This window comes from Anthonomus grandis, chromosome 14 (genome assembly GCF_022605725.1).
Source record: "Anthonomus grandis grandis chromosome 14, icAntGran1.3, whole genome shotgun sequence".
Taxonomy (NCBI): domain Eukaryota; kingdom Metazoa; phylum Arthropoda; class Insecta; order Coleoptera; family Curculionidae; genus Anthonomus; species Anthonomus grandis.
The window spans coordinates 3,037,851-3,052,381 of NC_065559.1; the positions used below are offsets into that span (position 1 = coordinate 3,037,851).

The 14,531-nt window shown below is 30.9% G+C and overlaps 1 protein-coding gene across 2 annotated transcripts in view; it reads right to left on the bottom strand.

The window, feature by feature from the left end:
- Positions 1 to 14,531, bottom strand: part of LOC126744345 (uncharacterized) — a 562,211-nt gene that overhangs the window by 336,223 nt on the left and 211,457 nt on the right. The window lies entirely within an intron of this gene.

Here is a 14,531-nt window from a genome sequence, read left to right on the forward strand (position 1 = left end):
CAGAGTAGACGTCTATACTCGTAGGAGGCGCCACATTGATCCACGGAATGCTGAAGACCATTTTTAAATGTCTTAAGAACTTTTGGAATTATAATGCAAAATGTCTGCTCACATCAGTTAAAAGACATAAGGATTCATGGAGGTGTGTCTCGACAACTTACGATAATTTCAGGAATTCCTAAGCTACGAAGAAGTTTTGTACACTAGAATTAAGGTAAAACACTGGTCCAGCGTGTGCTGAAGAGTATTTTCAAATATCTTAAGGAATTTTGGATTTGTAGGGTAAAATGTTTATCCATGCGAGTCAAGAGATATTCAGGTCGATGACTTGGGATAAGTCCAGAAATTCCTAACTTAGGAAAACATTTGGACCTTAAAATAAAGGTAATACATTAGTCCAGCGAAGGCTAAACACCATTAAAAAATATCTTAAGAACTTTTGGAATTATAAGCCAAAATGTCTGACCATGCCAGTTAGGAAACATAAGGGTTCTTGGAGGTTTGTTTAGATGACATAAGATGAGTCCAGGAATTCCTAGCTTAGGAAGACGTTTTGTACCTTTAGTTTAAAGTGGAATGTTGGTCAAACTTAAGAAGATGAACAGGATTGTAGCTGGTTTGAAGGACTCTCTTTTTTGATCTGGATTAGAAAAAATAACCTAGACTACACAAAGTTTGAAGAACTAAATGGTTTAGTCAAAAACAACTTCCTTTAATCAATTCTGAATGTTTAATAAGGTCCATATGCTGGAAAAGAAATAGAGATTTTAGCGATTTGTTCCTTCGAGCCGGATATATCTTTGTTATTAATTGACTAAGCCGAATTTGGTGGTTAAATTTAATTATATACTATTAGTTCGATTAAAAACGTGAAAAAACTCCTATATGATGCTCAGTAGATAAGCTTAAATCGATATTTGGTCCTTCGAGCCAAATGTAATTCCAATTTTTCTTAGATGGATTTTAATCGATAAAAGAAGTACAACCGGATTACGTCCGGCTCGAAGGACCAAATGTCATTTTTCAAATTATTCACTGCTATTTTTAGAAGCCAGAAAAACTATTTGTCTTACCTTAAATTGATTACTTATAATTAAAATCGAATTTTTGTTGTTAAATTCGATTAAAAGAGCAATTAAAGTAAATGAACAGGTTTATATCTGGCTCTAAGGACCAAAAGGTTGTGTCAATATTTTCTAATTTAATTTACGCTAATACTTTGAGGCATACATGACGAGAAAAAAAATTCTCTGACCAAACCGTTTGGTCCTTCGAGTCGGATGTTTTTTAATCTTAAATAATTTTTACATAATAAGCAATAATGCTTCTACCCTGCAGCTGTCACTATCATAGATCCTTGGAAGAACTGTATATTTTAGTGTAATATAGTTTGGTAAGGCGATTTTTTATATATAATTCAGTTCATTAATTAGAAATTTCTTCAAGTGACTCAAATCCTTAAAATAAGATTCTCAGGTTACCCTCAATTACTTGGAAGATTATTCCAGGCTCTCCAAGTAGCTCAGATCCTTGGAATAAGATCATCAATATAATTTGAAATTGAGAAAGGGAGAATCTAAAAGAAAGATTCGTAAATTGACTTAGATTCTTCTCAATAGCCTACGGGAGTTCTCAGAATATTAAAAAGACTATTCCAGGCTCTCCAAGTGACTCAGACGCCTGGAATAAAACTATCAAATGCTCTAGAATTGCAAAATTTATAGGAGAGAGGCACAGATTGATTGAGATTACCCTCAATTTCTTAGAAGAGTCCTCAGAGTACTTTGAAGATTATTTCAGGCTCTCTAAGTGGCTCAGATACTTGAAATAAGACTATCAAATTATCTAGAAGGGCACGACTCAAAAGAGGGAATCATAAATTGATTCAGATTCTCTTTAATTGCCTGGGAGAGTTCCCAGAATATTAGGAAGACTATTCCAGGCTCTCCAAGTGACTCAGGCGCCTGGAATAAGACTATCGAATGCTCTATAATTGCAAAACTCATAGGAGAGAAGCACAGATTAATTAAGATTACCCTAAATTTCTTAGAAGAGCCCTCAGAGTACTTTGAAAATTATTTCAGGCTCTCCAAGTGGCTCAGATCTTTAGAATAAGACCATCAAATTATATAGAAGGGCAGGATCTTAAAGAAAGAAAGGTAAATTGACTCAGATTCTCCTCAATAGCCTGGAAAAATTCTCATAATATTAAGAAGATTATTCCAGACTCTACAAGTGACTCAAATTTTAACCTCAATTCGCTAAAAAAGCTCTTGGAGCACTGCGAAGATTATTCCAAGCAGTTCAAGTGGCTCAGATCCCTGCCATAAGACTCTCAGCTTATCTAGAATTGCAAGATCCAAAAAGAAATAGGCGAAGATTGACTCAGACTTTGCTCAGTTGCCTGTAAGAGCTCTCAGAGTACTAAGAAGATTATTCCAAGCACTTCAGATAGTTCAGATCTCTAACCAAGAGAACCCTGGAGGAGATCCAAGGACCACGTTTCATTTTGAAGTAAATTATTCATCCACTTTAGATGAACACCCACACACTGAATTGACTGAAATCTAAAAAAAAAATTACTAAATACTAATAATAAAATAAACGTATATAATTCCCTTAGAATTTCGTTCTTTTTTAATCCAGTTCTTACTCAACTACCTGGAAGAATAATTTATTATTTCTTTCAGACATTTCAGCATTATTGCAAGTTGTCAGTGCTTTAATCTGACTGATCTTACTGACTGCTCCAATATAACTTTCTGCAGAATATCATTATTGTTTATTTCAGGTCTTATTCAAATACCTGGTTGGTTGGTCTCATTTTTTAGCACCAATTTTATTGATTTTTAGGTAATTTTTGCATAGTTTTAATCACTGTTAAAATAAAATTATTAGGTAACTCTAGTGATAAACAGTTAATATTAGGTTTATATAAAAAAGTCAATAAGTACAAGTCGATTTTTTTTAAGTCACTGCTGTGATAAATATTTAAATAACTGGAAACATCTAATTTAATCATCTAAATAAATACATTTTTTTAGCCTCATATAAATTAATTAAAAAATTATCTGCTTACAACCTAAAGAACAAAAAAGGACTAATAATTATTTTCCTTGTTTTAATTTGATTAAGCACTCATTATCTTAATTATTTTTTTTTTTTGACACAAACAAACGAAATTTGTGACTTATCAACGACGTCATCACCAACAATAGTTTTTCAATTTGGAATAATGATTTATGAATGATTACTGGGTCATTTAATTAATAAAATATTTACATCAAAACTCGATTTACAGAAAATTGACGTACATATACATATATACACTCAGACGACTTCTGGAAATTGATTTCAAATCCGAGGCGACGCCATTCATATTTCAGTACATTTACGAAACAAACCCGAAGCAGATTTAAAAAAAAAAAAAACGATATTGGGCAAAAGCTGGACAGCTATATAGCTACAGCAGCTACTCAAATCCTTCCAATATACAATATCCAATTTAGGCGATATCCGCCTCAGATATACCGCAGAGCCACTGAATAATTTACCGAATCGATTGTTTCTTTGCACAGCAGTACATAGTGTCGATGGAATAGGGAAAAGGGTTTATTGGAAGTACCTGAATAAGTTAAAGATGAGAGTGGCTAAATTTCTACTACGGTCCTGTTTCTTGATATAATAGAAGTGTGCCTGACCCCACGTGATAAACCTTGATTTGATTGGCATGGATTCTGATGAAACAGGACCGTAATACGAACACATTATTAACTCTTATTTAACTCTATGGCTATAAATAATGCAACTTATATACTTTTTTTTTATAAATAAAATATACATATTTTTAACTTTCTCAAGATTCAGTTATGTTCTCGTAAGAACGATTTGGTACGGTTTCTTTGAAATTTAAATTTTTATTTGAAAAAGTTCAGAAGCTAGCGGTAGTAGTATAGTGGTATATAGTGGGCCTGGAATAAATTTTAAATACCCCGGGGTATCAGGAGGGAACGTCGGGATCTTTTGTTGCGGCCCACGTTATAGACAAAGGCCTTTTGAGGAAACAATTTTCTATATTTTGTCAAAATTGAGTTTGTTGAGGAAATCGGTTAGTTTTGCTTATAATAAGAACGTCGTAGAATCACGTATTAAAAAGCAAGTTAAGTATTTTTTTTTAAATTTTTTGAGCGGAATCTAAAAATCTAATTTTGTTGACAAAATCAATAGGTTTCTCTTCTATTAGCTTTGTAGAATTAAATAACACGAATAGAAAATTTATTTTTACCTCTTGTTATTACTTGCTATTAAAAACATTATATTAATATCATTTTGCAGAGTTTCAATATCTAGAGGAGAGCACTTGCCTATATAATTTTAAATCCTATCCTACTCCTGAAGAAGCTTTAAGTCATCAAAACAAGCAACAACAAATTTTAACTTGCTGCTCCCCACTGCTTAAAAATTATTTAATTCAATATAACACGGTACCAGTAAAGACAAATGGTTAACTTTGTCAAAGGTTTTACTGAAATTAACGAATATGTTCAAAGTTAGTAAATATGAAATGATTGGTAAAGTCCAGTTCAGAGATCTATTAGAATCTTTGATGTGTCGAAGATGCCACACTAAATAGTCCGTGCGCCTATGTCGCATTTATTGTCACATGATATACATGCTTAAATAGCAAAATTTTATATAATTTATCTATGAAATCATTTTAAATATACGTAAAACCCCATGTTTTACATTATTTTTTATTTTTCATTTGAAAATGTCCATTTTTATAAAAAAAATAATATCACAAGAAAATAATATGAAAAAACTGACCACGGACTAAAATTCAAATATCTTACAAAACATTTTAAGCACTCCCAGCACTCACAGACTTCTCACCTCTTTTTAGTCAGTCTATTAAACAAAGATAAAACACCTGCGTTCTGGCGATTCCTACTTTAGGCTGTGCAAGTGATTGTGTATCTCTCTCTATCCCACTGATTTTCAGGTTTACCAAATAAATTTTTGGGCTGTTTTTGTATTACTTTCGACGTGTTTTTAAAGAGCCTTTAATAGTTGGGAGTGTGTTTTTTTTATTTGTTTTATTAAACTATTTGTGAAATTTTTTTGTATCTCGTATAATTGGGTGTCCTATCTGTTTGAAATATATTACAATTTATTTTTATTTATATATTTATTATTAATTTACTTGCTTGAAATAATTCAAATTTAATTCGAGGCTGGATTTTCTCACAAAAAATAGATATATAAATTGCCTAAAATCTGGAGTTCAGAAAAAAAAATAAAATATAAAAATAACTCAATCTACTAAATTTAAAAAAAAACTTTTAGAAAATAATCAAAGTTTTATACTACAATATGTTAATTAATTAAATTTAAAATAGACCCATGATGATTTTACTGCCCAAAATTGACAAAAACATGCGTGGAATCTATTCAATCGCCTGTTATTGAAAATAAAATATTATGGAAATACTATACACTGCCAAAACAAACAAACTAAATTTTTCTATTGACAAATAATGAAAGATTTATAAAAAAATGTCAAAATTATAGGCATAGTATTTGGTTTTTAAATTTAAAAGAGCTATTTTTATTTCAAGTTAGAATGTTCAATAAATTAAATTGTTTATTTTTTTAACTCATCACTCTCACTGTTTATATCACAAATGTAGAGTCAAAAGTTCATTATATCAAAAAGTCTTAGTTATTAAAGCTGTGTTATTAAAATTAGACTAACAAATAACAATTATAACATAAAAACGTACATTTTTGATTTTAGTTGTGGTTTCATTCTACTGCCTGAAATTTAACAAATTGTAACAGTAAAATCACAAAGTAAGGAAATCATTTAACCTGCCAAAAACAGTAATAAAATAATAAAATAAAATATTAATCTCAATTATTCAAAAGGATTTGATGGTATGAATTGTTCATTGTAAAATTATTACTGTATGTTTTTAATAATGTTGTGTTTGTCATTTAATAATATTTTCTCTGACGCTAAACGTATTGATTCGGATGTGCCACAAGAGTCAATCCTAGATCCTTTACTTCTCCTAATATTTTTTTGAACCTTACCTACTAGGAATTCTGAATATGCTGATGACACCTAAGCTATAACCATAACTACCTTTAATAAGTCAATACTCAAAAGAATATGATTTAATTATCAATTCTTACCCTGGATTTGTTTTGGTATTATACCTAAAGACCTTAAAATGTTTCGACCCTGGGAAAATAAATAAATCTCAAAAAAAGGAAATTTATATAATTTGAAGACAAATCAAAACATTTTACCCTTTTGTGTCAAAAAGTAAATGTTTAATGCCTTAATCCAGAGAATAAATAGTCCTAAGTACTTTGTACCACCTATTCTCGCATCACTTATTATAAACACCCCACTGATCTAAAAACTAAACTTATTAAATTAAAATTTTGGGTTAAACTGATTTTACGTACTTAAATCTTATCTTTTAATTAAATATTATATTGCTAACAACTATCCTGAATTTCTAACTTTATAAAACCAAACCAAAAAAAAAATTTAACGCCGGACCTGTGCAACTTTTCACGCTTCAGTAACTGCGACTGAGGTCAAACGTCTAACAAAATAGTACGTGGGTATCTGTAGTCAAATCTTACAAATCAAATGTATAAATTTAAAAAAAATGTCTCAAATATTTATTTATTTGTTGGAATGATTAAATATCGCTTAGAAAATTACTGTATGACTCTTTCCACATAAAATTTTGCGATTTAAACATGCATGCCATGTGACAATACAAGCAACACCGGCACACGGACTATTCGCGGCACATCAAAGATACTAATAGATCTCTGAACTCGACTTTATTCACTAATTTTTGAACATTACCTACTAGTAATTTTTTAGAAAACTTTAGTTTGTTTTATGATACACCTTTATATTTCTACCACTAAAATAGTCCACTAGTATTTTTTTAGAAACCCCTAGTTCTTTTGATGTATATTAATTCTGATTTATGTATATATCCATATCTCAGTCTGAAAATTAAAGGGGATTGAGAATAAGGTAAAATTTTTTTGATTGACTTTTTCATTGCGATTCATTACAATTTTTAAGTCTCAGGTGGATTTAGTTAATTTTTTAGTCAGGATGGTGTTGTTGATGTAGCAACGGTAATACTCGGTTTTAGAAATTGACATTTTGTCCAAGGTGCCGAATTCAATGGCAGAATGTCAAATCGTTATAAGTTGTTTAATAAAATTTGTCTCTTCCAGGCATTTGAAGTCACTGTCTGAAATTAATGGAATATGATCTTTTGCAGGCGTTAAGGTCATAATTTATAATCTTACACATCTTTATGAAATTATTTTTAATTATCCTTGTTGTTACAACAATTAGAATAAATCTTTTAACGTTTCCCTTTACTTTTAAAATTGTTCAGTTAGCATTGTCCCCTGATCCAATTCTTATAAAAATCAATACCAAAACTTAAAAGGAAATAATTAAATCCGGAAGAATTTACTTAAGTTTTTTTGAAGCAGTCGGTCAATTTGGAATTTTTTTAAATTTTTTAATCAAAAGTACCCAAAGTAAATCCAAGATACTTGAGGGTGTACTTGATAGAACAACCTAAATAAGTTCGTAAATATGAAATGTTCAGTATCGACTAATTTTTTAACTTAACCCAGTGGTAATTCTTTTAGAAACCCCTAGTTTGTGTCATGATACACTATCTTATTTTAACTACTAAAATAATCCTTTTGTATTTTTTTTAGACACGTAGTATTGAAGTATATTTAATTTATGATGACCCACTAGTTATTTTTTTAGAAACCTCTAGTTTGTTTTATGTATATTAATTCTCATTTATGTATATATCCATATCTCAGTCCAAAAATTAGAGGCCAATGAGAATAACGTGAAATTGTTCTGGTTTAGTTAGATGAACTAAGCCCGAAAAATACTAGTTCGAGACACTAATAATAAAACGAGACCATTATATAGAAAATAGAGAAAATTGAATTCTCATGTATATATCGCTATCGTGAAACTGTATATTTAATTACAAAGGTCAGATTACTAGAATTTTATTTAGCAACCCCTAGTTTCTTGCTTCATATATTTTGAATTTTCATTTATTTATGCTGATCTAACTAATCTAAAAAAACTTTTTCACAAACTTCTAGTTTGCTTATTCATAGACTAAAAATTAAAGTATAAAATCTTTCCAGTCATATCTAAAGAAACCCCTAATGCGTTTATAATTGCACTGATAATCCACTAGTTATTTTTTTACAAACCCCTAGTTTCTTTACATTTAAGTACAGCATTTAAGAATTATGAACCTCACATGTTTTAGTATTGATAAATCCGTGTCAAAATCTCTTTAAAAACCCTTTTCATAATATCCTTGACACATTGCTCAAAAAATTTAGAAATAGACGATTAGATCGGTTTAGGGTGATAATTAGACAGATCATTTTTATTATTAGATTTATATATTGGACTTTTCAATAAAAAAAAATTCTTGACTCATCATATCATTTAAATAAAAAAAATTAATGAATAGCATTAGAATTCATTTTTGTACACCCTGAAGCAAGTTTTATAAATAACTCAACACTCTTTCATTACAGTTTGTAAGTCTTAAGTGGATTTATTTAATTTTTTAGTCAGGATGGTGTTCTTGATGTAGCGACGGTAATATCCGATTTTAGAAATTGTCCTTTTGTCCAAGGTGCCGAATTCAATGGCAGAATGTCAAATCGTTATAATTTGTTTAATAAAATTTGTCTCTTCCAGGCATTTGAAGTCACTATTTCAAATTAATGGAAAATGATCTTTTGCAAGCGATAAAGGTCATAATTTACGATCTTACACATGAAAAGCTTCCTGTGAATTAATCTTTATGAAAATTACTTAAGTTATCCTGGTTGTTACAATAATTTGACTAAATCTTTTAACGTTTCCCTTTACTTTTAAAATTGTCCAGTTAGCATTGTCCCCTGATCCAATTCTTATAAAAATCAATAGCATAACTTAAAAGGAAATAATTAAATCCTGAAGAATTTACTTAAGTTTTTTTGGAGCAGTTGGTCAATTTGGACTTTTTTTAATCAAAAGTACCCAAAGTAAATCCAAAATACCTGAGGGTGTACTTGATGGAACAACCTAAATAAATTCGTAAATATGAAAAGTCCAGTATCGACTAATTTTTTAACTTAACCCAGTGGTAATTCTTTTACAAACCCCTAGTTTGTGTCATAATACACTGTTCTATTTCAACTACTAAAATAACCCTCTTGTATTTTTTTCAGACCCTGCTAGTGTCTTCCATAATACATCTTGAAGAATGTTTATTTATGATGACCCACTAGTTATTTTTTTAGAAACCCGTAGTTTGTTTTACGTATATTAATTCTCATTTATGTATATATCCGTATCTAAGTCTGACAATTAGAGGCAAATGAGAATAACGTGACATTTTTCTGATTTAATTAGATGAACTAAATCCGAAAAATACCAGTTACAGACACTAATAATAAAACGAGACCATGATATAGAAAATAGAGGAAAAAATTGAATTCTCATGTATATATCGCTATCGTGAAACTGTATATTTAATTACAGAGGTCAGATTACTAGAATTTTTTTAGCAATCCCTAGTTTCTTTCTTCATATACTTTGAATTTTCTTCTATTTATGCTGATCTAACTAATCTAAAAAACTGTTTTACAAATTTCTAGTTTGTTTATTCATAGACTAAAATTAAGTATGAAATCCTCTCAGTCATATCTAAAGAAACCCATAATGTCGTTCCAAGTACACTGATAATCCACTAGTAATTTTTTTACAAACCCCTAGTTTCCTAACATTTAAGTACAGCATTTAAGAATTTACATGTTTCAGTATTGACAAATCCGTGTCAAAATCTCTTTAAAAACTTTTAAATAAAGAGAATAATTCTTAACTCATCACATCATTTAAATAAAAAAAGTTAATTAATAGCATCAGAATTAATTTTTGTACACCCTGAAGCAAGTTTTTTAAATAACTCAACACTCTTTTATGACAATTTGTAAGTCTTAAGTGGATTTATTTAATTTTTTAGTCAGGATGGTGTTCTTGATGTAGCGACGGTAATACCCGGTTTTAGAAATTGACATTCTGTCCAAGGTGCCGAATTCAATGGCAGAATGTCAAATCGTTATAATTTGTTTAATAAAATTTGTCTCTTCCAGGCATTTGAAGTCGCTGTCTGAAATTAATGGAAAATGATCTTAAAACTTCCTGTGAACTAATCTTTATGAAAATTACTTAAGTTATCCTGGTTGTTACAAAAATTAGAATACATCTTTTAACATTTCCCTTTACTTTTAAAATTGTCCAGTTAGCATTCTCCCATGATCCAATTCTCATAAAAAAACAATAGCAAAACTGAGGAAATAATTAAATCCGGAAGATTTGACTTAAGTTTTTTTGGAGCAGTCGGTACGATATGCCTTGGCAATATGCGATTAAAGCACTGACCGCCTGCAATACATATAAAATGTCCTAAAATGCCTGAAAGAGACAAGAAATTATTCTTCCAAGTAGTCTAAAGTAAAAAAGAATTAAATTCTAAGGAGTTTGTATATGTTTGTTGGAGCAGTCAGTAGGATGCTCTAAAGAATTTGAAATGAAGCAACGACAAACTTGAATGCATAAAAATTGTAAAGATGTCTTTCATTTAATAAAAAATCCTTCAAATACCAGCAAACAGTGAAAATCTTTTACTTCCAAATTGAACTATTCCTACCCCTCGTCCATCAACCGATTTAAGTCCAAGAGACACTTAAAATGCCTTGTCGCATGATCGATGTTGTAAGGGACTTACGCAGAACCTGTCAACACTGTTAAACATTTTGTATTGAAATCAATCATAAATTTATCATTGAGTCTTCGTTTACCTCAAGTTCATGACAATATTAAAATAAGTGTCTCTTTCCCTCCTGTTAAAGGAGATCTTATGATCGATACGTCTTGTGGTTTAAAAGCTTTTATATAAAACAAATTACAGTGATTTGACATTCTGCCATTGAATTCGGCACCTTGTCAAAAAATGTCAATTAATAAAACCTGGTATTACTATTGCTACATCACGTGGAAAATTAAATAGATCCACCTAAGGCAAGAATCGTTAAAAAAAAAGTGAACGTGCGAAGCAAAAACAAATTTCTACAAAGCAGTAGGTTTTATATGTAAGATATTATAGTAGTAGATGCATCTGACATTCTGCCATTGACTTGGGCACCCAGGCAAGTTTAAGATGTTTCTAGAAAATATTTCTTTACAAAACACTATAGTTTTTCTGAATGAATTTAGCATTCTGTTATTGATTTCAGCCCATTGGCAAACTTGTCTGGACCAAAGAAAGTCCCAGTAAATAAATTTTTAATATATAGTTTTCTCTACTATAACCAATCAGGATATTGGTGGTTTTATAGGAGTGACTGACCTTGTCATCAAGAGGCAAATGAAAATAAATACAAAACCCTTACAAGAATAACACCCCTAAATGTAAATATTTTGAAAACAACTTTTGATGATAATAGAGATAAAACATCCCTTATAATGAATAGCTAAAAAATCAATAATTGACCCTAATCCTACCTTGAGACAGTATCGATTTCCATCATCCACAAAAGCAACAATACTCACCCCATTTATGCGTAGGGGTAATAATTCATATGCTCTGTCTGAGCCCAACAATGTTATCAAAGTGGTATTAACGTTTACGTATAACTGGCTTTAGGAATTAGACGCTATATATAGACAGAAGCAAGTAATTTGAAATTCATTGGAGGATGTACAATTTAACTCGGCACCTTGTCAGTTTTTTGGTAACTTAAGATCATCGGTTTAAAGGCCTAATTTAGGTTATAAAACAAATACAGCAAGTCTAGACGTACATACGTTGAAAAAAAAAAACAAGAAACAAATACCCTCCATATTACCCCTCACAAAACTCATTTCACCTTAAATGTGGCATGAAAACCCTCTAAAACTTGGGCTCGTTAACGTCTAAAGCCGGGAAACAAATTATGTTACTTATAACAACTTCGAAAACCATTGTACCCTATTTTACTGATAATAAATAAAATTATATTACTTTAAGGGCTTGAGAACCAAGGGTATTAATGTCTCGCCTCGCAATTACTATACCGAAACAATAAACATGGATTTTCCGAGGATTAAGACCTCAGACGGAAGGATATATATTAAAGTGAGTTATTACTGAAGGTGTTTTACACAATGGTTACACAGAACTCGTATGTATGTAACATAGGTTCGGATATAATGAAGAAATAACATGATTTCCGTAAAATTAGTTTTCCTCGACTATATTAGCTCTTGCTCGGACCGTAAAATTGTAATAAATTCATAGTTTAAGTCGAGATGAAAAATATTAATAATTTAGGCTATTTAGGACCTTAATAAGATCCAATATAATGGTCAAGTATTCTGCCATTGAATTCGACACCCAAGCAAACTTGAATCGTTCACTTCCAAATAGCATCATACGTCCTGGGTACGTAACTTTTATGTCATATTTATGTCCATACGTCCATTGTGATTAAATTTATGTATTAAAGACATATTTTTGGATACGTAGTTAGTACGTACATTAGATACTATGAATTATATGAGAATTTTTAAAAAATATGTAAATTTGTGTTTACATATTTTTTGTGTACACAAGACTATATGCCAGAAAATAATTTTTTTACTTTGAATATTACTAGTTGAGTCTAAGATCACTAGACGAAGAGGTATTCCCACATTTTAACGTAGTTAGGGTGGGTATTTTTTCAAATACTTTTGCATGGTGCTAAGCAGTTTAATGACGAACCTCTTCACCAAATTTCACTTTTTTAGGGCAATCAGTTTACGAAAAATAATATTTATCATCATTGGGTGAGTCTGAAATCCCTAGACGAACAAGTTTTTCCACATTTTCTTCCAGAAAGGGTTGGAATTAAAAAAAATCCTTTTGCATGGTGCTGAATGGTTATATAAAGAATCTTTCTATCAACTTTGATGTTTCTAGGTCGACCAGTGGATGTAAAATACCAATTGGTACCTCTAGTTGAGTCTCAGATCCCTAAACGAAGAGGTTTTCCTAAATTTTAACTTAGTTAGAGTGGGAATTTTTTAAAATTCTTTTGCAGCGTACTGAGTGGTTACATAGAGAACGTCTCTATTAAATTTCATGTTTCTAGGTCAACCAGTAGATAAAGAATACCAACTTTTACCTCTTGTTGGGTCTCAGATCCCTAAACGAAGAGGTTTTCCTAAATTTTAACTTAGTTAGAGTGGGAATTTTTTAAAATTCTTTTGCAGAGTACTGAGTGGTTAAATAGAGAACCTCTCTATCAAACTTCATGGTTCTAGGTCGACCAGTAGATGTAGAATACCAACTTTTACCTCCTGCTTAGTCTTAGATCCCTAGACGAAGAGGTTTTCTTTAATTTTAACCTGGTTAAAGTGGGAATTTTCTAAAATTCTGCTGCAGAGTGCTGGGCTGTTACATAGAGAATCTTTGTATCAAATTTTGTGTTTCTAGGTCGACCAGTAATCGTAAAATACCAACTTTTACCTCTTGTTGGGTCTCAGATCCCTAAACGAAGAGGTTTTCCTAAATTTTAACTTAGTTAGAGTAGGAATTTTTTAAAATTATTTTGCAGACTACTAAGTGGTTACATAGAGAACCTTTTTATCAAATTTCATGTTTCTAGGTCAACCAGTAGATGTAGAATACTAACTTTTACCTCCTGCTTAGTCTCAGATCCCTAGACGAAGAGGTTTTCCTAAATTTTAACTTAGTTAGAGTGGGAATTTTTTTATATTCTTTTGCAGAGTACTAAGTGGTTACATAGAGAACCTATCCATCAAATTTCATGTTTCTAGGTCAACCAGTAGATAAAGAATACCAACTTTTACCTCTTGTTGGGTCTCAGATCCCTAAACGAAGAGGTTTTCCTTAATTTTAACCTGGTTAAAGTGGGAATTTTCTAAAATTCTTCTGCAGAGTGCTGGGCTGTTACATAGAGAATCTCCCCATCAAATTTTGTGTTTCTAGGTCGACCAGTGATCGTAAAATACCAACATTTACCTCTTGTTGGGTCTCAGATCCCTAAACGAAGAGGTTTTCCTAAATTTTAACTTAGTTAGAGTGGGAATTTTTTTAAATTCTTTTGCAGAGTACTGAGTGGTTACATAGAGAACCTTTCTATTAAATTTCATATTTCTAGGTCGACCAGTGATCGTAAAATACCAACTTTTACCTCTTGTTGGGTCTCAGATCCCTAAACGAAGAGGTTTTCCTAAATTTTAACTTAGTTAGAGTAAGAATTTTTTTAAATTCTTTTGCAGAGTACTGAGTGGTTACATAGAGAACCTCTCTATCAAATTTCATGTTTCTAGGTCAACCAGTAGATGTAGAATACTAACTTTTACCTCCTGCTTAGTCTCAGATCCCTAGACG